At 26.3% G+C, this 21,828-nt stretch overlaps 1 long non-coding RNA gene across 17 annotated transcripts; it reads left to right on the forward strand.

The window, feature by feature from the left end:
* The first annotated feature begins 1,602 nt into the window (after positions 1 to 1,602).
* LOC126902805 (uncharacterized) lies at positions 1,603 to 21,484 on the forward strand. Of its 17 annotated transcripts, none has more exons than XR_007703332.1 (13): positions 1,619 to 1,693; positions 7,196 to 7,368; positions 10,818 to 10,966; positions 11,035 to 11,183; positions 11,269 to 11,429; positions 13,089 to 13,262; positions 13,564 to 13,751; positions 13,863 to 14,065; positions 14,254 to 14,482; positions 15,118 to 15,250; positions 15,311 to 15,466; positions 15,540 to 15,775; positions 20,863 to 21,482. It is a non-coding gene; the product is annotated as an uncharacterized LOC126902805 (long non-coding RNA). The 17 variants fall into 17 exon arrangements; XR_007703335.1 differs by lacking the exon at positions 1,619 to 1,693 and adding an exon at positions 5,468 to 5,924 and having other exon boundaries at positions 7,200 to 7,368; XR_007703328.1 differs by lacking the exon at positions 1,619 to 1,693 and adding an exon at positions 5,971 to 7,007 and having other exon boundaries at positions 7,152 to 7,368.
* The last annotated feature ends 344 nt before the right edge of the window (positions 21,485 to 21,828 follow it).

Raw genomic sequence — 21,828 nt, forward strand, 5'->3', positions numbered from 1 at the left:
TAATAAATTCTTTGTCTAATAATCATTATCGCCCAGTAATTTTTTAAATTAGACCATTTTCTATTTTTTAAGTATGGTAATAATGTGTGTTGCCAACTAAAAAAATAAAGTTTGTACATTTTGAGAGATAAAGGGCGAACGTAAAAAATATTTGACCATTTATAAATTGAGAGATAAATAGAACTCAACAAAGCCAAATAAAATACTTCCAAGATTATCATTATTTTAGAAGTAATTTAGTGGTCAATGATAAATAAATCACTATTTAAAGCTAATTAAACAACATTTCAAAAATATTTTAAACAAGTTTTATGTATCAATTTTATAAATTTCATAGTTTTGTAAACAATTATTTATATTTATAAAATTTAAATTAAAAGTTATTATAGTGCATAACCGATTAAATTATTATTAATTACATTATATAAATATAATAATCTCAAAAGAAATCTAAAAAGAAAATTTAAAACTTAAAATAAAAATTTGACTAATTTGATTAATGATAAAACAATTTTTTTTTGGCAAAAATCAAAATCTATATATTACAAGAGACTAAACGTTTATTGAAATTATAATTATGATTGTAGTTAAAACATAACAATAATAGTAAAATTGTCTACTATAAAGTATCAATTTGGTTAATTTTTTTTGTGAGGATTGGTTATCTTATGTAGATTATTTTCAACTATAATTTAATAGATGTAAATTACAATACATATTTAGTTAAAATTAAATGTAAAAAAAAATTAAAACTTTACATCAAACATAACAACAATATCTGCTAAAAATAGAACAAAAAAGAATAACTATAATATAGTATAAGTGGTACTTAATAATTTGTACAAAAAATTGACTAAGCGAACATAATAAACAATAACACATATTATAAATTCAATTTATTAATATTAAATATTACAATGCAATACTGATGAGTAATAAATAACATATAGAAAAATAACATCCGAACAGGTCTATTAATAGCAATAATTTTAGTATAGATGAGCGACAAAACAAACAATCGATTTCAGCAGACGGGAATAATATTTAAAAAACGGCGACAATTCAAATGAAATGCAAATTAAAAAGCAAAACAAAATAATTCTAGGATTATTAGTTTAAGAAAAATTTAGTGGTCAATGATAAATCAATCACTCTTTAAATATAATAAAACACATTTAAAATAATTTTAGTAATATTTCACACAACTTTTATGTAACAGTTTTTTATATTTATAAAATTCATAAATTAAAAAAATGATTCATATTTTACAGTACATATCCAATTAAATTATTATAAATTACATTATATATATAACCATAAATAAAATATAAAAAGAAAATTTTTAATTTCTATCAAATATAATAATCATGTCTGCTTAAAAATGAATAACTTTAATGTAATAAAAGTGGTGCTTGAATAATTTGTATCAAAAATTGACTAAGTCGACATAATAAACAACATTCATTTTATAAATGCAATTTATTTACAAAACTAATGGGCAATAAATAACGAATAGAAAAATAACTCGACGAACGGTCTTTTAATAGCAATAATTTTAGTATATTTGAGCGACAACAAATTCAAACAACCGTTTACAGCAGAAGAGAACAAATATTTTAGAAATGCCGACAAATTCATTGATAAATTCCACGAGTCAGATATATGAAAAATGAATACTGTAATCAATTATGTCGTAAGTGTCAAATTCAAATCACAGATATATTATAAGCAAACTGGCTACGTTGCTTTGATAAATCTAAACAATTAAAGGGCTCAGAGAGTTAAAGACGTCTTGCGCTTATTATTTCCATTTTAATTTTTTAATTTTACGCTTATTTTATAATTGGACGTTTCTCGCATTTTACTCATAATAAAAATAAATTACTCACATAAAAATTGTAATAATCTCCAAAATACTAGTACAATTCGACCAGTCTTTTTTTAAATTAAACCAAGTCAAAAATGTATATTGCCAGCTAAAAAAAAAGTTAGTATTCTTATAAGGGATAAAGGACGAACCTAAAAAGTATTTAACCATTTATAAATTGAAAGATAAATAGTACTCAACAAAGCAAAAAAAAAATATTTCTAAAATTATTAATATACCCCAGGCCATGCAACTGAGTGACTATTAAATAAGACAAGATGTTTCTATCTTACCAATAAGACGCCAAGTTGCGTTCTCTCATGCAGTGTATTGACTGTACTATACCTTTGTGCAGTGGCGGTTTGGACGACGGGACGATCGCACCTCCTACTAAAATTAATTAAAAGAAGAAAATTAATTGTATATTCTTAATTCTACATTTTTATTAGAAATGTACATTTTTAAATAATAAAATAGTTATAATACATTAAATGTATTATATAATTTTAAGACAAATTTTGTCGTGCGCGAACATTAAAGTTGTTTCCCTCAGTATATGCGGTACACATAATCACACGAGCAGTGTTTGGACGATCAACAGTGTTGTTCGAACAATATTTTGAAACGTATACACATAAACGAGGCGACCAATCGTGTGCGTGCAGGTACCATTTAGCTGCAATCTTATGTACGGATTTTGAACGACCGGCAGCGTCGTCCATACGGTAAAACATTAATATATTATTAACATTGCATAATTGATTTTTAGAATTAACAACGTGTACGCTCGTCGTTATTGTTTGCCATAATAGTATAATCGCTATTATTATTATTAATGTTATTTTAATTTCTATTTTCTACTACGACCTTTAAAATAATAATATGTGTATTGTGTTTTATTTTATCATAATTAATTTGACAATTTTTTATACCTATAAATAGCGGTATTATATTTAAAGTAGCAACCCTACCACCAGCACCTACGAACCACCACTGCCTTTATGATACTTCATTCGACCAGTTATTTGAATTTGTCGCTCTTACTTCTTGGCACGATTGACTTTAGTATTAAGTTTCTCAAATAGCTGCCCTTTGAATTAAAAAAAAATCAATTCATTTATCGCCAATTTGTTATATAAATTCAACTTAAAGCTCTAGCGTATTAGTAATCGGGTGTAACTATTATTAACTCTTAACATTATTTCACGACCACACTCCTTCACCCGTCTTCTATAAAAACTTGCATTTTCCGAAATAATGATCGAAAAGTTATTATTGACCAGTCGTTTTTTTAATTAGACATTTTCTATTTTTAAGAAAATTAATAACTTATGTTGCCTTTTAAAAAATAAAGTTGGTGTCTTTAAGGAATGAAGGAAAGACTTATAAAATATTTAACCACTTATAAATTAATATTATATTAATAACAAAAGCAAAAAAAAATATTTTCTAGATTGTTATAACTTTTGGAGAAATTAAGTGGTCAATGATAAAACAATCACTGTGTAAAGTTAATTAAAAAACAAATATGTTTAGTAATATTTCACACAATTTTTATATAATAGTTTTATACATTTCTTAAGTTTAAAATTTTGAAAAGAAAATTTTTTAATTTTATATTAAAAGTTATTGCAGTGCATAGCCAATTAAATTATTATAAATTACATTATATGTATAATTTTAAATAAATTATAAAAAAAAATTGAAATTTATATCAAACAAAATATTTCTGCTAAAAAAGAATAAATTTAATCTAGTAAAAATGGTGCTTGAATAATTTGTACTAAAATTGTTTAAGCCGACATAACAAACAACATACATTTTATAAATGCAATTTATTTACTATACTAATGGGCAACAAATAACAAATAGAAAAATAGCCCAACCGCACGGTCTATTAGTAACAATAATTTTGGTATAGTTGAGCGACAAATTCAAACAACCGTTTTCAGCAGACGTGAGCACGGCGACAAATTCAAATAAAATGTAAGTTAATAAGCAATCCGGCAACGTGTAGAATTCTTAAGTCTTAAAACGATTTCAAAGCTCTGTCCCTTTTAAGTATACAGACTTATGGTAGCAACGTTGCCAGTTTGCTTATGAACTTAATTCCTACCCGCGGGACACGACCGAACGCAACTGACTGACTATTCTGTAATCTAGGATCTTATATTTTGTATCTTACTATTTGGCCGCTAAGTCACGTTCTCTCATCCAATATATTCAATGTAATATACAATGGTGACCCTTTAATTTTGTTCATTCGATTATTTAAATTTGTTGCTCTTACTACTTGTGTTCAATGTTCAGTACTCATTTTCTCAAATATCTGTCCATTTTAATAATATATCGAATTAATTAAATAATCAATGAATTTGTTGCCATTGTTGTGTAATTTTCAATTTATTAATGACTATTTAATATCATTAGACGTTTCACGATCGCACATCTCCATTTGCTTAAATATAAAAATAGTAATAATTTCCGAAGTACAATAGTTATTATCGATCAGTCATTAGTTAAATTAGAATATTTTCTATTTCATAAGTAAGTTAAAAATGTATATTACCATTTAAAAAAATTAAGTGTATAAGTGATGAAGGTCGAACTAAGTACTTAACTCTTTAATAAATTCAGAGATAAAAGTACTCAACAAAGCCAAAAAAAAAAAATTTCATATTATTATTACTGTAGGAGAAATTTAGTGGTAAATGAAACATCAATCATTCTTTATAGCTAATTAAACAACATTAAAAAAAATATTTTTAGTAATATGTCACACAATGTAACAGTTTTATAAATGTATTAAATTAATATATCTATTAGTAGCAATAATTTTAGTATATATGAGCGACAAAACCAAACAATCGATTTCAGCAGACAGGAATAATATTTTAAAAACGGCGACAAATTAAAATAAAATGCAAATGAAAAAAAAATATTTCTAAGATTATTAGTTTAAGAAAAATTTAATGGTCAATGATAAATCAATCACTCTTTAAATATAATAAAAAACATTTAAAATAATTTTAGTAATATTTCACACAACTTTTATGTAACAGTTTTTTATATTTATAAAATTCATAATTTAAAAAAATGGTTTATATTTTACAGTACATAACCAATTAAATTATTATAAATTACATTATATATATAACCATAAATAAAATATAAAAAGAAAATTTTAAATTTCTATCAAATATAATAATCATGTCTGCTTAAAAATTAATGACTTTAATGTAATAAAAATGGTGCTTGAATAATTTGTAAACATAGTAAACAACATTCATTTTATAAATGCAATGTATTTACAATACTAATGGGCAATAAATAACGAATAGAAAAATAACCCAAGCGTACAGTCTATTAATAGCAATAATGTTAGTAAATTTGAGGGACAAAACAAACAACCGTGTTCAGCAGACGGAGCAGATATTTTCAAAACGGCGAAAAATTCTAATGATAGATGAGTTAATAGGGAAACTGGCAACGTGGTGTTCATAAGTGTTAAGAACGCGTGTAACGCTCTGCCAATTTTATTTGTACAGACTTATGAAAGCAACGTTGCCAGTTTCCTTATGAACTAATTTCTACGTCGCGGGCCCGAGAACACAACTGAGTGATTATTGAGTAACATAGAATTTTTCCAATCTTACAATTCAGTCGCCAAGTCACGTTCTCTCGCGTATTATATTCATTGTACTATACATTTATGACACTTTAATTTTGTTCATCCGATTATTTTAATTTGTTGCTCTTATTACTTTCCTCGATTGACTTCAGTATTCATTTTCTCAAATATCTGTCAATCGAGTTCTAAATAATCAATTAATTTATCGACGATTCGTTGTGTAATTTTCAATTTAGTATTCTACAATTACTTTCTTGTAGTATAATAGTCATGAGAATTTATCACTACTAATTTTCGGACGCATACTTTTATTGGCCTATGTAGAAATATGTTAATAAGTTACGAAGTACTGGTCCAAAAATTGTTATCGATTAGTCATTTAATTAATTAAATAGTGTGTACTTTTTAAGCTGTTTAAATATAAAAGTTAGTAATATTATAAAGGATAAAGGGTAAATATAAAATTTATTTAATCACTTATAAATTGATATTATATTAATTATCAAAGCCAAAAAAAAATATTTTCTAGATTATTATTATTTTAAGGGTGACTTAGTGGTCAATGTTAAATCTATCACTCTGTAAATTTATTTAAGTATCATTTAACCGTTAACATAATCTCTACGTTGATTTGGGGAGGGGTGGCCTAGCCCCTTAAGTTGTATCTATGATTTGTGAAGATCATTAAAATGTTTAAGAGGTTGAATTTATTTTTTTCGATTGACGTTCGAGGGTCACAAAAATGTGTGCCACATGACAAGTTTCCTTAAAATCTTCCGTCTAATCTATCCTGTATACAGAGTCATTTTTAGTGGTTGCTTGGAGGGGCGATAAACTTATAGAGGCGAATTTTAAAAGGAAAGAGCAAAACCTTTAAAATTTGTAGGTTGGGTTTGATATTTAATATTGTTCACATACAATCGAGCAACAAAGTATATCGTAAGACAATTATATGTTAGCTAGGATGTGCTGCTATAGTTGATTAATTTTGATAAATACTGAATTTTTTAAGAATAACAAATTCAAATAGAAACTCCGTCTTACCCTTTAACATAAATTTTTTTTTAAATAATATTTTTTTATATTATCTCTACGTTTGGAGTCTTTTTGTAAAAGAAAAGATTATTTAATATTAAATAAACATTACAATAATAATATTAATTCTTTTATGAAAATTAAAAATTGTCAATACATTCCTAGAAAACAAGTGTCTTATTCTTAATCAATAATTATGTATTAAATATAGTTGGGCAAATATAAAATAAATATAAATATAATATAAAAATTGAATAAAAAAAAAATTAATTATGTTATGAGTGCTAAAGATATATACACCTGGAAATAATAAAATTATACATAAGAGTACTGTAGTTATAACAGTTCATGCGTTTTGTGGCGATTGTACTATAGTCCGGTTGTCTTGTTCTACTTATCACCTTCAAAATGTGTAAACCCACCTCACCCAACCGGGCCTTATTGTTTTGCTGTATAAATATATATATATATATAGTATGTAGTCATTATCAAGTAATGAATTAAATAAANTTATTGTTTTGCTGTATAAATATATATATATATATAGTATGTAGTCATTATCAAGTAATGAATTAAATAAAATGTGCTGTTATACCGGCTTTTTGTATTCTACTATAGCTTAAAAACTGCCACAAATTCATTGATTATTATCAATTTGATAGACAGATATTTAAGAAATTATGTATACTGAAGTCGATCAAACCACCTAGTAAGAACGACAAATATAAATTAAAGAAAAGGCAATGAGCAAACTGACAACGTGGTATTGTTAAGCGTCAAGAACTATTTTAATGCTCTCTCCTTTGTAATAACACAGACTTATTGAAGCAACGTTGTAAGTATGTTGGGTAAGATACTATCTGGCCATTTGGGCAGCAAGTCGCGTTTTCCACGCAATATATTAATTGTACTACACATTATTAAACACTTTAATTTTGTTCATCCGATTATTTGAGTTTGTTGCTCTTACTACTTTCCTCGATTGACTTCAGTATTCATTTTGTTAAACATCGAATTAATAAAATAATCAATGAATTTGTCGCCAATTTGATGAGTAGTTAACAATTTATTGCTCTAATATATTTATGACTATTTTTAACATGAGACGTTTCACGACCACGCATTTCTATCTGCCTAAATATTTAAATAGTAATAATTTCCGAATTGTTGGTCCAATAATTATTATCGAGCAGTCATTTTTTAAATTAGACCAATTTCTATTTTTTAAGTATAAAGGACGAACTAAAAAGTATTTACCAATTTATAAATTGAGAGATAAATAATACTCAACAAAGCTAAAAAAAAATATTTCTAAGATTATTATTTTAGGAGAAATTTAATGATCTATGATAAATCAAGGACTCTTTAAAGCTAATTAAACAACATTAACAAAAATATTTGTAGTAATATTTCATACAATTTTTATGTAAAAGTTTTATAAATTTATTTTTAAGTTTTGTAAAGAATTATTTATATTTTTAAATTTTAAATTAATAGTTTTTACAGTGCGTAACCGATTAAATTAATATAAATTACAAAATATTTTTAGTCTGAAATAAAATGTAATAAGAAAATTTTAAACTTCTATCAAATATAACAAACTTTTTCTAAAAAAAGAATAACTTTGATGCAGTATAAGTGGTGCTTGAATAATTTGTACTAAAAATTGTCATAATGTACATTTTATAAATGTAATTTACTTACAACACTAATGGGCGATAAATAACGAATAGCAAAATAACCTAACAGGGATGGTCTATTAATAATAATTTTAGTTTATGTGAAGACAAATTCCAACAACTGTTTTCAGTAAATAGTCAATCATATAATCATTGATTATAATCGATTCGATGGATAGACATTTGGGAAAATTAATACTGAAGTCAATCGAGCTACAAGTAGTAAAAGCGAATAATATAATAAAAGATTAGTTCATAAGCAAACTGGCAACATAGTTCATAAGCATTATGAACGTTTTTAACGCACTGTCCTTTCAGACTTCTCAAAGCAACGTTGCCAGTTTGTTTATGAAATTATTGCTATACCGTAGGCCACGCAACTGAGTGACTGTTGAATAAGACAGGATCCCTCTATTTTACTATTTACCCGTCAAGTTGCGTTCTCTCATACAGTGTATTAACTGTACTATACCTTTATGATACTTTGTTCGACCGGTTATTTTTGTCTGTCGCTCTTACTACTTGACTGGATTAACTTCAGTATTTATTTTTTTAAAATACCTCTTGATCGAATTATAAATAACCAATGAATTTGTCGCTGATTTGTTGTTTAGTTTTCAATTTATTGCTCTATTGTATTATTGATGGGGTGTGAAAATTTTTATCATTTAAAATTTTTTAAAGACTGCACTCTTTCATCCATCAGCTATAAAAACGATAAATTTCCGAAGTACTGATCTAAAAGTTGTTATTGACAAGTCATTTTTTTAATTAGATTATTTTCTATTTTATGAGCTAGTTCAATATGTTGTCATTAAAAAAGAAAAGGTTAAGAAAGGGATAAGGGTGAACCTAAAAAGTATTTAACCACTATTAAAAAAAAAAACATTTTCAAGATTATTATCTTAGGATAAATTTAGTGGACAATAATAAATAAATTATCTGCTAATACTTGTACAATACCCTAAAGCTATTTAAAAATATTTTAGTGTAATTTTTATAAATTTATTAAATTTCAAACTTTGTACAAAATATTTTTTAAATTTTAATTTGAAAGTTAAATAACATCTATTGAAGTGCATAACCGATTTTAAGCACTTTCTGCATATTAAAGGTGAATAAACGAGGCGTAGATAATTTATCGGAAGAGGATGAGATAAAAACATAAACCCCCTTCCTAATATTTTTTATTTAATCTGATTCTGTTACAAGTAGATTATTTGTCTTTAACCAACATTCACAATTAATAACTATATTAGTGCCTCATTAGTACAAACGTCCCTACCAGCTCAACTTTGAGTATGTGGCGCGCGGGTATAGACAAACCGATTACACTATTCTTGAGTTAATTAAAAATATAATGAAGACAATCAATATTTTACCACGCTTGCGGCTACTTATCTTTATTGATCTGATGACTTAACTCGTACAGTATTATTTGATTACTAAAATAAATACTATTATTGTTTTACTTATGATTATTATTTCGGGTTGTGTACACTCGCCGCCATCGCTCACCTAACTTGGAGACCACTAACATCTCTAGAGATTAGTTATTTTGATTTAAAAACTACTGAACTGATTTTGATAAAATTTCCATGAGACTAATTCAAAAGCATGTCTTTTTAAATAAAAAAAGAATTTTCGAAATCGGTTTATAAATGGCGGAGTAATGAGATAGAAAACATAAAAAATACAACTTAAATCATAATCTCCTTTTTTTTTTTAAAGTTGGTTAAAAATAAAAAAAATATAAAAAAAGCCCAACACAGAGGGGACGCGGCACAGTGGCGACGTTTCAAATGAAAGATGTATATAAATACTACTTCTCATGAAAAAATTGTATTGATCCATACACTTTTCAATAAGTTATAGCATTATAAAGTAAAAAATGTAAAATATAAAATCGAGAATTTTCACATAAAAATAGCATTTGGTAGCCATTTTCACCACGAAGACAAGTCCAGAGGTCAACTTTTTTTTTTCCATAATAAAGTACATTACATTAGTTTTAATTTAAGATATATATATAAGTGTCAGACTTCCGGAACACTTTCAAAAGTTAAGTTGAAAAAGTTAATTTTTTGTGAAAAAGTTGTCATTTTAAATCCCCCCCGTGAGCAAATAAATGGTCAAATTTATATAAAAAATATACCAAATGATAGGTAAAGACATCAAGCATCTATAAAAAAAAAATTATATTGATTTGGTTATTTTTAAAAAGTTATGGCAGTTTTTAGTAAAAAAAATTGAAAAAATTTCGAAAATTAGCAAATTTTAAATTTGTAATTTTTTTGGAGGCTTCCCCCATTTACGGAGAACGAGGGAAATTTTTTCAATTTTTGAGGGTAATTTCTTCGACTAGATACGATTTGTGATCTTTTGACGTATCTTTGAAGTGGTAACAGACAAAAAAAAAACTCATTATAGTAAAACTAATACTCTCTCGCATCAAAGCCAATATGCCATATGATTACTTAAGTATTTAATTCGGATTCCGCCTGAGTAGCATTATATTGGTTCACGGTCGGTTCAAGCGACCCACGATGGTTGGGAAAGTTTAGCGTTTAATAAATAACCAAGTTTTTTTTTTATAATTACTAAGACAGATCAAAGTTAAAAAGAAAACCGTACAGTTTTATTAATGTTGAAGAGTGCACTCAGTAACCTGGCTCTCAGTTTATATACCGTTCATACGATCAATTTGTCATTACTACTTGATTTTATTTTAAATATAATAGAATCATTATAATGGTAATAATAGTTTTGATGTACAGTTGTAATTTTATGTAATAATTTAACCTTTAATTGTGGAAATTTAGGATAAGGGTAGCCGACCCCAAGTAGTTGGGATTGAGATGAGGAAAAAGAAGAAGAATTGACCTTTAATTAGTAAATTAATAAAATAATTATATTTTATATATAAGAATGATCTATGATGACTTTATTGAGACTAGAGCGAATTCATATGGTGAGCATATGGCGGAATAACTAGACGTGCCGCTAACCATTGACCAACAATTCTAATACGCGTTTTTAATTGTGATATAATTTAGTTGTCATTTGTGTGCCATTTCGCAAACTATTGACAAATATTAGCATTTTTATAAATGCTCCTTTTGGGACATTACCATTTTCTTATCAACAAGAGAACTGCCAAGATTTCTGCCTCTCTTGTCGCTTTCATGTCAATAATTTTTTCATGTTTAACTCAAAAGTAAGTAATTTATTTATATTTTTAAAAGTATAATAGCATATTAAATTTGTAAGTAATTTTAGCTTACATGAAAATATAATAAATTTTAGTTTAATATACTGTTAGGTAAAATTATTTAAAGGATGTTAAAGAAAAATTGTCTAACACAATGACAACAGAATAATTTATTTTAATTTCAAACAAAATAGCTATGATAATATTTTTTACTAAATATTCACGATAATCGTAACGTTTTTTAATTTAATATATTACTTTTATAATATTAACTAATAATTTTTCTGAACAATATTTACAATAAAAAAATGTTTTATTGGATTTGAAGGTTTGATGAAACAATAATAAGGTGGTCTTAAAAATAAAGGTATCATAAAGTGAGGCATGAAAAATACATGTGTTGTATATTCTTAAGAAACTTAGGATTATGATCATGATTATGCTACTTAATAAATTTAAATAATTAAAAATTTCACATAATTTTTCTAATAGGAAGAATGGGATGGGTATGAATGGAAATAAAACTATGTTTTTATAATTTGAACAAATGAAACATAAAATAAAAGGATTTTTAGCAATGCTAACAGCTTTAAATATATAATAAAATTCACATGTGTTTCATGGTCACCTTTAACCTTTCAATTATGATTTTTTTAAATAAACCTAATTCTGAAAATCTGAACTTAAATCTGAGGAGTAGAATTTATTACTATATTGTTAACTTTAAAGTGTATAAAATAAATCAAAATTGTTTACGATGTTTTCTTTGTGTATAGCAAAAAAAAAAAAATCAATTTAACATTTGGCTTTTTTAAATACTTATTATCAAAAAAAAAAAAAAAGAATTATGTTTAGTTTAATCTAAATTGGTATAAAATGAGATTGCTTCACATACATCAATTTAATTAACCATGTTAAATATTAAATCATTAACATATATTTATAGTGTATGGTAATTTTATTTAATAGTAAAAAACTAATATTTATTATTTATAAAAAAAATCTTTGAATTAAGTCATTTATCTATATGATTAGATAATTTGTACAAAAAATATCTTACAACGCAGAGTAGTTATGTGCCTGATTTCAAATTTAAATTCAATTTTTTTCACTATAATAAGGTTATTTTAAAAAATATATATACAATGGCCATTATGTGTTTTTATTAAGAAGCATACTCGCTGATGGTAGTTCATTCTACACTATTATAATAATTATAATAGTGTAGAAATTAAAAAAAAATACCAAAATATAATACTTTTTTGGTCTCTAATTTAAAAATTATTATTATTATTGTTATTAATTATATTATATATAATATAAATAAAATTGGGAAAAAAATTTAATTTCATTATAATCTTTGAAAGTTTTGATATTAGAATTTTTACTTAGTTTATGATAGGTCTAACATAACATATTCTATAGTACTACATTTAGTTTAATAGTTTAGTTTAATAATATTTTTGAACTTGTTGCGTTAGATATTTTCTTTTATAATTTAGAGTTTCTATTACTGAAATTATTATTATAATTAATATTGGATTTTGTAAAATTGAAAAAATAAAATCCAATAGGTTACTATTGTATGCCACACTAGAGCGTAGTAAATTAAAAATTTAAATATTAATTAAAATTTTTTAATTTTTATTATTTAACTGTATTTAGAGCCAACATTCAAATATATTAAAAACAATTAATTATATTGGAGTAGACAGAAAAATTTCAAAGAGATGTAATGACTGAAAAATAGTAGTGTCAATGCTTCAAAAAAACTTGAAGAAAACAGATAAATCTGCCAGTTTTAGATGATTTTTTGTGCAAAAAAGTTTACTAATCAAAGTAAGAATGTACATAGTAATTTTTTTATTTTAATCACATTTATCAAGTTGGGACTTAAATGAAATTACTTACATAATACATGAGTTGATGTAATCACATATTTAATGTTTCAACTCTAGTTGAAAGAATTTCAAAACTGAAATTTTATAATATATAAAATTAATAAGTTATTTGTCAATTTTATTAGCTTAAATGAAAAAGTTTTATATGTTTTTGTAAAAACTATTATTTTTGGTTATTATATAATTTTGATTTCAGATACTCTGCATTATTGCATAACTATTGAAATAATTTATTATAGGTGTTTATTTACCATTTAGAATAATTGAAAATCCTGTTTCAAAGAATGTAATTGAATGAGTTTTCCCCAACAGAAACTTATGTCTCGGCCTACTTTAATGAAAAGTATTGAGAATGACTTTCATAAATTATACTTCTAAATACAATCTGAGATGTTTAAATGTGATCATATTGTTACGACTATAGATGGTTGGTCAATTTTTAAAAGCTAAATAATAGATTTATTTTAATTTATATAAGTACCCAATCAACATATTTTTTAGGTAGTATATTTATGTATTTTATTTATTTATTTTATAGGTAATATATCTTTTTAGATCGTACATTGGAATAACAGTCACATAGATCAATGAGGTTTTATTAAGAACTACTCGTCTTCTAACAATAAAAAGACTAGAAGGGTAACATACATATGATTATAAACACATAAACACAGTTTACATTTCAGATAAATTATGTTATTGTACTACATATAACAGTTCTAATTTTGTAAAATGTTTTGAGTAAGATCTATTCAAATTAATATAATTAATAACTATAAAATTATTTATGTTGGCATTGCTCATATTTTTAATTTATGTAACATACATCTGAAAATATTAATTTTTTCATTTATATTAATGGAAAATCATGAATTTTAATTAATTTCTCATTAAATTAGTTTGAATTTAACCTTTATTATATTTTATAGAACATTAGTCATGTACTTGATGAAGCAAATACTGAAATTTCTAATCAGTTGCTTGTGAACAATTCAGTAGAAGTAGATAATGAAATAAAATAAATTGATGTCGCTAATTTGAGCATTCTAAATAATGAAGAATTAGATTCTTAGTATATGTTACCTAAATAACTCAAAAACATAAACATTACCCAAAATAATCGATGTTGTGCACACAATTAATTCTATAGCAATAGTGGTAAATAAAAATATAAAATCAAATATTTAATTTTTTTAATTAACAATTTCTGTGTAAGACTTTTAAAAAGCTATGTCTAATGCTACTTTTAAAAAACAGACCAGAATCACTTTTTTCAAGTCAACTGCTTTGCAGAACAAACAAGAGTATATATTTGTAGATTTAATAGATATGACATTAAATTTTTAAATCAATGTCAAAAAATAATGGGATCAATTTTAATAAGCCTTGATTTACTATAAAATGATATTAACTTATATTTTGGTAATTTCTCACACATGATCACACAATTCCTATTTATAAGCAAGGTCTAGTAACTGCTATACTAAATGGTATGTAATCACAATAACTATAAAGCAATATTATTTTAAGAGAATTTATCTTAAAACAATATATGTAGTTTATGTAGTGAGATATAATACATAAATATACTTTATCAGCCAAATACATTTACTATCTTACACATTTAATTATTTTTATTTTAACTAATTTTGTTCTATAATATTAATTAGTATCTCGTGTTTCTACATGTATTCATTGTTTTATTCTGAATATATATATTTTTATACAATGAGTAGTGTAATAAAAATAAACTTTGTTGATATTAATATTTAAGTATTACTCTCTTCATTTAGGTATAGAAACAAAGTTTTCTGATTCTTTGATGAACAAATTTTTAATTACTGCTACTGTCTGTCATCCACAATTTAAAACTGCCTGGATTAAAAATGAAGTAAAAAACAAATGGCCACCAAGTATTTAAAAAATGTCTGTTTTGAGTTGCACCAAAAATATTAATGACAATTAATTAAAATTAAAATTTTACAGATTATGATCAAATGTATCATTTATCTAGCTTCTTTATCGGGACAGAAAATGTCCATGAGGAAAAGTCAACAGTTAGTGATGAAATTAACAGAATATTGGGTATATCTACAGCAAAAATATTAGAATGTTTACATAATTTACCCAAAATTAAAAAAAGTAAGATTAATTAGATATTTAGAATAAATATAAGTAGTATAATTTTACTAAAAAATTTGTTTTTTGTTTTCAGTTTTTCATTAAATACAACACTTCTTTACCAAGCAGTACATCAGTTGAGATAGTTTTTAGTGTTGTTGGTGGTACAATCACTAAAAAGAGGACTAACATGTCTGATATACATGTTGAATAAATAATGTTTTTAAAGTGGAACCAATACAATTTTTTATTAAAATAAATAACATTCAATCATTTTTTTTGTTTGGTATTGGAAGATTATTTCAAATACATAATTAATAGTATTTGATGGTAATTTAAATACTTTTTAAAAGTATTTTTTACAATATTCTATAACAGGCTAATTTTGACATATTTCATATATAAAATTTCAATTGAATTTAATTAAACACAACAAAACAATTAAACATTTTCTGAATATAACAAATTATAAACAAGGTCTTAAAATTTATAGTTAAAGCTTTATTTCTATGAAAAACGTTTTGGGGGTGCTACATCTCCACTCCCTCTACGAAATCACCCCTGTTTATACACAGCACATTTTCCATCTGTAGTATTGATATACTACATGTTCAATGAAAAACAAGTCAAATGTTACGTATAATGGGGACCCTTTTCTTTAATTTTTGAACCCCTATATAATCTATACAAATATATTTACTAATATAATGACTAATTTATAAATATAAAATGAAATAAATATACCTAAAATTATAGGGTTAACTATAGTACTTTATATATACATATACAGAGTGATTTTTTTATAACAATCAATATTCGTAGGTACATAGCATTTATTATCAATGGTAGTAAGGCACATTGTTATGACTTTATAAATACACTAACTGGCAATACAGAAAGTATATCTATTGATAGTCACAATTGACAATAAACACACTGTGACTGTGACAGTGATGTCATAAAAAACCAATTAGCTACTAGTATTTGTAATGCTTTGTGTATAATACATGTATATTAACTCAAAAATTTGAAACTTTAAATGTTTATATCTAATAAACAAATAAATTTATATTGAAAATTCAAATTCCATTTATTATTAACTTAAAACTCAAACATTTTATTAAATTCAAAATATGTGTTCTCATTTGTATAAACAAAGTTGACACCCTTACAAGGTATAAGGGATGAACTTAAAAAGTATTACATAGTTAATAATTCAAGAATAATGTGTAACTAAAGAAAATAAAAAAAAACAATGTTTAAGTTATTATTATTCTGTAATTGAGTGGGTTATGATAAAAAAATCACCTGTTTATGTATCATCTGTATAAAGTATACAGATGACACATTGTGAAACAGAGTGTTCAGTAAGTAAGGAAACAGGCAAATTGTTATAAACAATGAGAATAATAGAAACCCGTTTCCTAACTTACTGAACAATCTATATAGTATTACAAAATATCATTTTAAAATTATAACATTTTTGAATATGTATAAAATCTAAAAATTTATTTTTAAAAATCGTAACTATTAATGAACTAATGAATGACTATTGAAGCTTTTTATAGTTGAACCAAGGAACGGTCTATGTACTTTTGTAGAACCCAGTTCACTCCATGTTAAAATCCGCATTCAAATCTTATTTTGAATCGTGTTATGAACGTGATTTGAACTGAGTTCAGCACTGTTATTACTATATTTAATTAACTCGAATTGCTACTCTAGCGGACTTCAGCGAATGATTCAAATGCATTCTTACTTAATTTATTGAAAGTTTTTAGTTTTATCAATAATAATCAATTTTTTAACATTTTCGTTAAAATCTTACCATATTCTGTATATATAGAATGTTCAGTAAGTAAGGAAATGGGTTTCTACTGTTTTCATTAATTGTAACAATTGATCAGTTTCCTTACTTGTTGAACACGTATATCGTTTGCGACTATTCATTGCTTAACTAGATATTTAATGACTGACCGACGATCATAAATGTATCAATTTTGACAACAGTAGTCTTAAAAAAAAGTGCTTAACGGTTACACATTATTCTATTGTACAAGCGTATTATTCTTAGTAAATAATTGAACGTTATCGCATATATTTTAGTAAAAACGACAGATCATTTAGGATCAATAAGTAAAGATATCTACTGTTCTCGTTGATTGTAACCATTGAAAAAAAGAAAAGATTATTTTTAATTTTAAGTAACAACTTGAAGTATTTATTGAGTTATATGTAATCTAATACATTAAGAAGGTATATAGCGCATGTTCTAAACCTTAAGTTTAAGATTTCTTGAACGAAATACTAACAAAACTTGTGGAAACAAAATGTCCAAAGTTTTTTAAATTTGTATCGAAAGAATCGCTATATTTCTAGCGGGACCACTTTGCCTGTATAGGAATACGAGTTTATTGCTAAAAGTAAATTAAAATCTCCAAGTAAAATATAATCGGCATTTAGATACTCATATTATAACTTTTTTTATTACATTAAAATTTATAGAGCTATTGTAAGCCTCGTTGTTACGAATTTTTTATTGTGACTTAATTACATCGAATAAAAATTTAGTGTCATAAAAAACGTCTTTTAGTGGTCGATTTAGCTAAACAATAATGTCTTTTAAGAGTAATATTTAAATACATTTGGTTCAAAATTGCGGTTAATTATTCATTATCAGATTGAACGTTGAAAAGTTACAAATATAGGTGCGGCAGGATAACTTCCTTTTTTTTAAATACAATAAAACACATTTTATGAAACATTATTTTTTTATTTTTTTTTAAAGAATGTAAGTACATATTTAAAGTATTGTTTTACGCCCCCCATTTTCCATACATTGTATCAGACGATTTCTAGCGTTTGTTATGATCCTTGTCAGCATAGCAGCGGGAATGTTGGCAACTTCAATTGGTATGTTGGCCTTTAGTTCTTATAGGGTCCTTGGACGGTTGACATATACGCGAGATTTAAAAAATTCCCACAAAAAAAATCGCAAGGGGCCAAATTGGGCGAACGGACTGGCCACTCCAAATTGCCCCTTATTGAGAAAAGCGCCTCGGTAAGTGTTCCCTTAACACAGCCATCAATGCCCTCAAAGTGTGAGCCGTTGCTCCGTCCTGTTGGAACTAAATGTCCCCTAAGTTCAATTCATCAAGTTGTGAGAGAAAAAATTCTTCCAACATGGTCACGTACCGGTCTGAGTTCATTGTCATTGTGACTTCATTTTCTTCAAAGAACCAGGGACTAACAATTCCGGTTGAGAAAATTGCATACCAAATTGTGACTTTAGGCGAATGCAAAGGCCTTTGATGCAATTCTCCCGGATTGTTGTTAGCCTAGTAGCGCATGTTCTTTTTGTTGACGCATCCACTTAAATAAAAATGGGCTTCATCGCTGTAAAAAATAATTTCGTCCTCAGGAACGTTTTCGAGAAGCGCCTCGCATGCATTTCTTCGAGAATTAAATTCGCGTTCGGAGAGTTCATGCACAATCGCCAACTTGTATGGATAGTAATGTAGATTTTTGTGAAAGATTTGCCTCACTGAACGATCGGAATGTCCAAGGGCATACGCATGTTTACGCGCAGAGCGCCGAGGAGATTGCAAGATTGAAGTTCTTATTGCCTCGATATTCTCAGATGATCTGATAGACCGAGGGACTCCAGTTTTTCACCTTGTATTCCCGGTTTGTCTGAACGTAGTGACCCATGTAACAATGGATTTCCTGTCTAGAACAGGGGCTACGTTAAAGCGATTTCGAAAGGCGCGCTGGGTTGCGATGGAAAGGCTAGAGGTGTGGAGATCAGCTCTTAAAGAAAAGGGTTTAAGAATAAGTAGAAGTAAGACAGAGTATATTGAGTGCGTGTTTGACAAAAAGGAGAACACGAGGTAGGTCAAATGAGGAGATCATTGACAATAAGCGAGGAAGTTATAGGAGAGGTGGAAAGTTTTAAGTATTTAGGATCAGTTATACAAAAAAACAGTGGTATTGACGAGGATTTAAGACACAGGATTAAGTGCAGGTGGTTGATGTATAGAAGTGTCTAGTGTGTTATACGATAAAATAATTCCAATGAAGCTGAAAGGTAAGTTCTATAAGACTGTAGTGCGATCAGCTATGATGTATTGTTCAAAATGTTGGGGAGTTGATAAGAGACTAGAGCAAAGAATGAGTGTAGCAGAGATGATAATGCTTAAATAAAAGACTATAGTAGATAAGATAAGGAATGGACATATAAGAAGTAGTATAGGTGTAGCGTCAATCGTGGATAAGATGAGAGAAATAGACTTAGATGGTTTGGTCATGTTATGAGGAGAGAGAAATCGGAAGCTGTATGAACAGTTATAGAAATGAATGTTGAAGGACGAAGAGGTAGAGGAAGATCAAAAAAGAGATGGAGGGATATTATTGGATGTGATATGAACGGCTGATGTGAGAGATTGTGTCAAGTGAAAGTTTAGAATAAGGGTGACCGACCTAAAGTAGTTAGGATTAAGACGAGGAAAAAGATGAAGATATTATTCTTGTGCAAATAAGCACTATAGTAAACACAGGGTTAACCATTAGTGAAGCCAATGGCTGTCTTATTTCTGAATTTTTTTATTTTTATTTATTTAATATACTTTTAGTCAATTTATAACTACCTAAATTTTATAATTTATACTTTATTGCCCATTTAGTCTATTGCAGTTTAAATTTAGTTCATTTATAATTGAAGAGTCAAAGGGACTGTTTTGTTTCATATTATTGTTAGTGGGATTTTTCCCATTGTTTTTAGTTCTTAATTTTTTCTACTTTATTTGTTATTATTATTTATTTGAGAGAGTTTATATTAATTGTTGAATTTTTATAGATTTTACTTTCGTTATTATTTTATACACAAATTTTATATTTATTTTTTATTAATAAGATAAAGCGGCTAAAAACTTATACGATTGTTTTAATTGAATGATTATTGAAAATATTATCATTAATAATTGTAGAAATTTAAGTTATTTATTTAGTTTTAATGCACACACTATGCATATTTACACACTTACCCATTTGAGCATTATATAGATCACTGGTTTTGTGCAGTTAACTCCTCTCACCTTCAGTTATTCTAATACCACACTACGCTCTAACAAGTTGGTCAGCTCTTGGAGTGATATACCAAGATGTCGGACCATCGGTAAAGAAGCATGGTGACCGGATGAAGTATTTCATCACTTAATACCCCCGGTTCATGCACTTAGAATTTATTACATGTCACTCAAATTACATACTATACGAGATAATTATTATCTTTGTGTGTATAAATATGAAATTTTTATTTTTATTTATTGCTATTTGTTGATTACATATTGCTACAAACCCCTGAATTACTGTATTAATTTATATCTAGTTTTTTTTACATGTGTTAATAACTTTGTTAGTTAGATATCGGTATTGGCCTAGGCGGAGCACTAAGGAATTCGCTGACTTAGCCCTTTCGGTCTAAGCCAATCAGCCCGAACCATGTGCCACCACCACCGGCAAGGCAGTTTTAGCCAAGCAGAGCATCTGTCCGAACATCTGTCAGAACTTTGTGGAATAACCCACTTAAATCTGTATTAATTATTTTATTTCATATTATTATGTTAAATTATTAATCCTGTTAATAAAATCAACCATCATAAGATCCCTTAAAGGAACTATCTGTTTGAAATTAATTTATGCAGGAAGGAATGCTGGTTTCCTATTCAGTTATAGTGATGCTGACTTTGGAAGTGTTTTAAAGCCAGAAAATCAACTTCTTATTTTTAATGCATAGGTCAACAGTTGGTTGGACTAATTGCAAACAAAGTAAAGTCAGATTATCTTCAACGTCTATGTTGTGACATAGACATAGACCTGTGGGCAGTATGTAAATGTATATGGTTAAGAGAATTATAATCACAAATAGAATGTAATATAGATGGACCAACAGTACTATTTGAAGATAATCAAGCTTGTATTAATCTTATTTATGAACCCAGGGCTCACTAGTGTCTTAAACATTGACATAAAATATGAATTCATCAAAGAGTAAATTTTTAATAATAAAATAATATTAAGATATTAAAATATATTCTTAATTAATAATGTAAATTATAGTATTTAATAATAAAGTTAATAGAAAGAACAAAGTTTTTAAAAATTAATTATTAGTTAATATTATAAACATAGAAAAAACCAAATTAGTTATTGAACTATTTTAAATGTTTTTGAAGCATAAATTTGTATATATATATATATATATATATATATATAATAAAACTAATAAAACGATAGATATACTGTATATCATATTATTATTATACATAATCTGTTTGTCATACTTCAACAGAATACTTTATTAAGGATTTACATTTATTCTTAAA

This window comes from Daktulosphaira vitifoliae, unplaced genomic scaffold (assembly GCF_025091365.1).
Source record: "Daktulosphaira vitifoliae isolate Bord-2020 unplaced genomic scaffold, ASM2509136v1 Scaffold_3, whole genome shotgun sequence".
Classification (NCBI taxonomy): Eukaryota; Metazoa; Arthropoda; class Insecta; order Hemiptera; family Phylloxeridae; genus Daktulosphaira; species Daktulosphaira vitifoliae.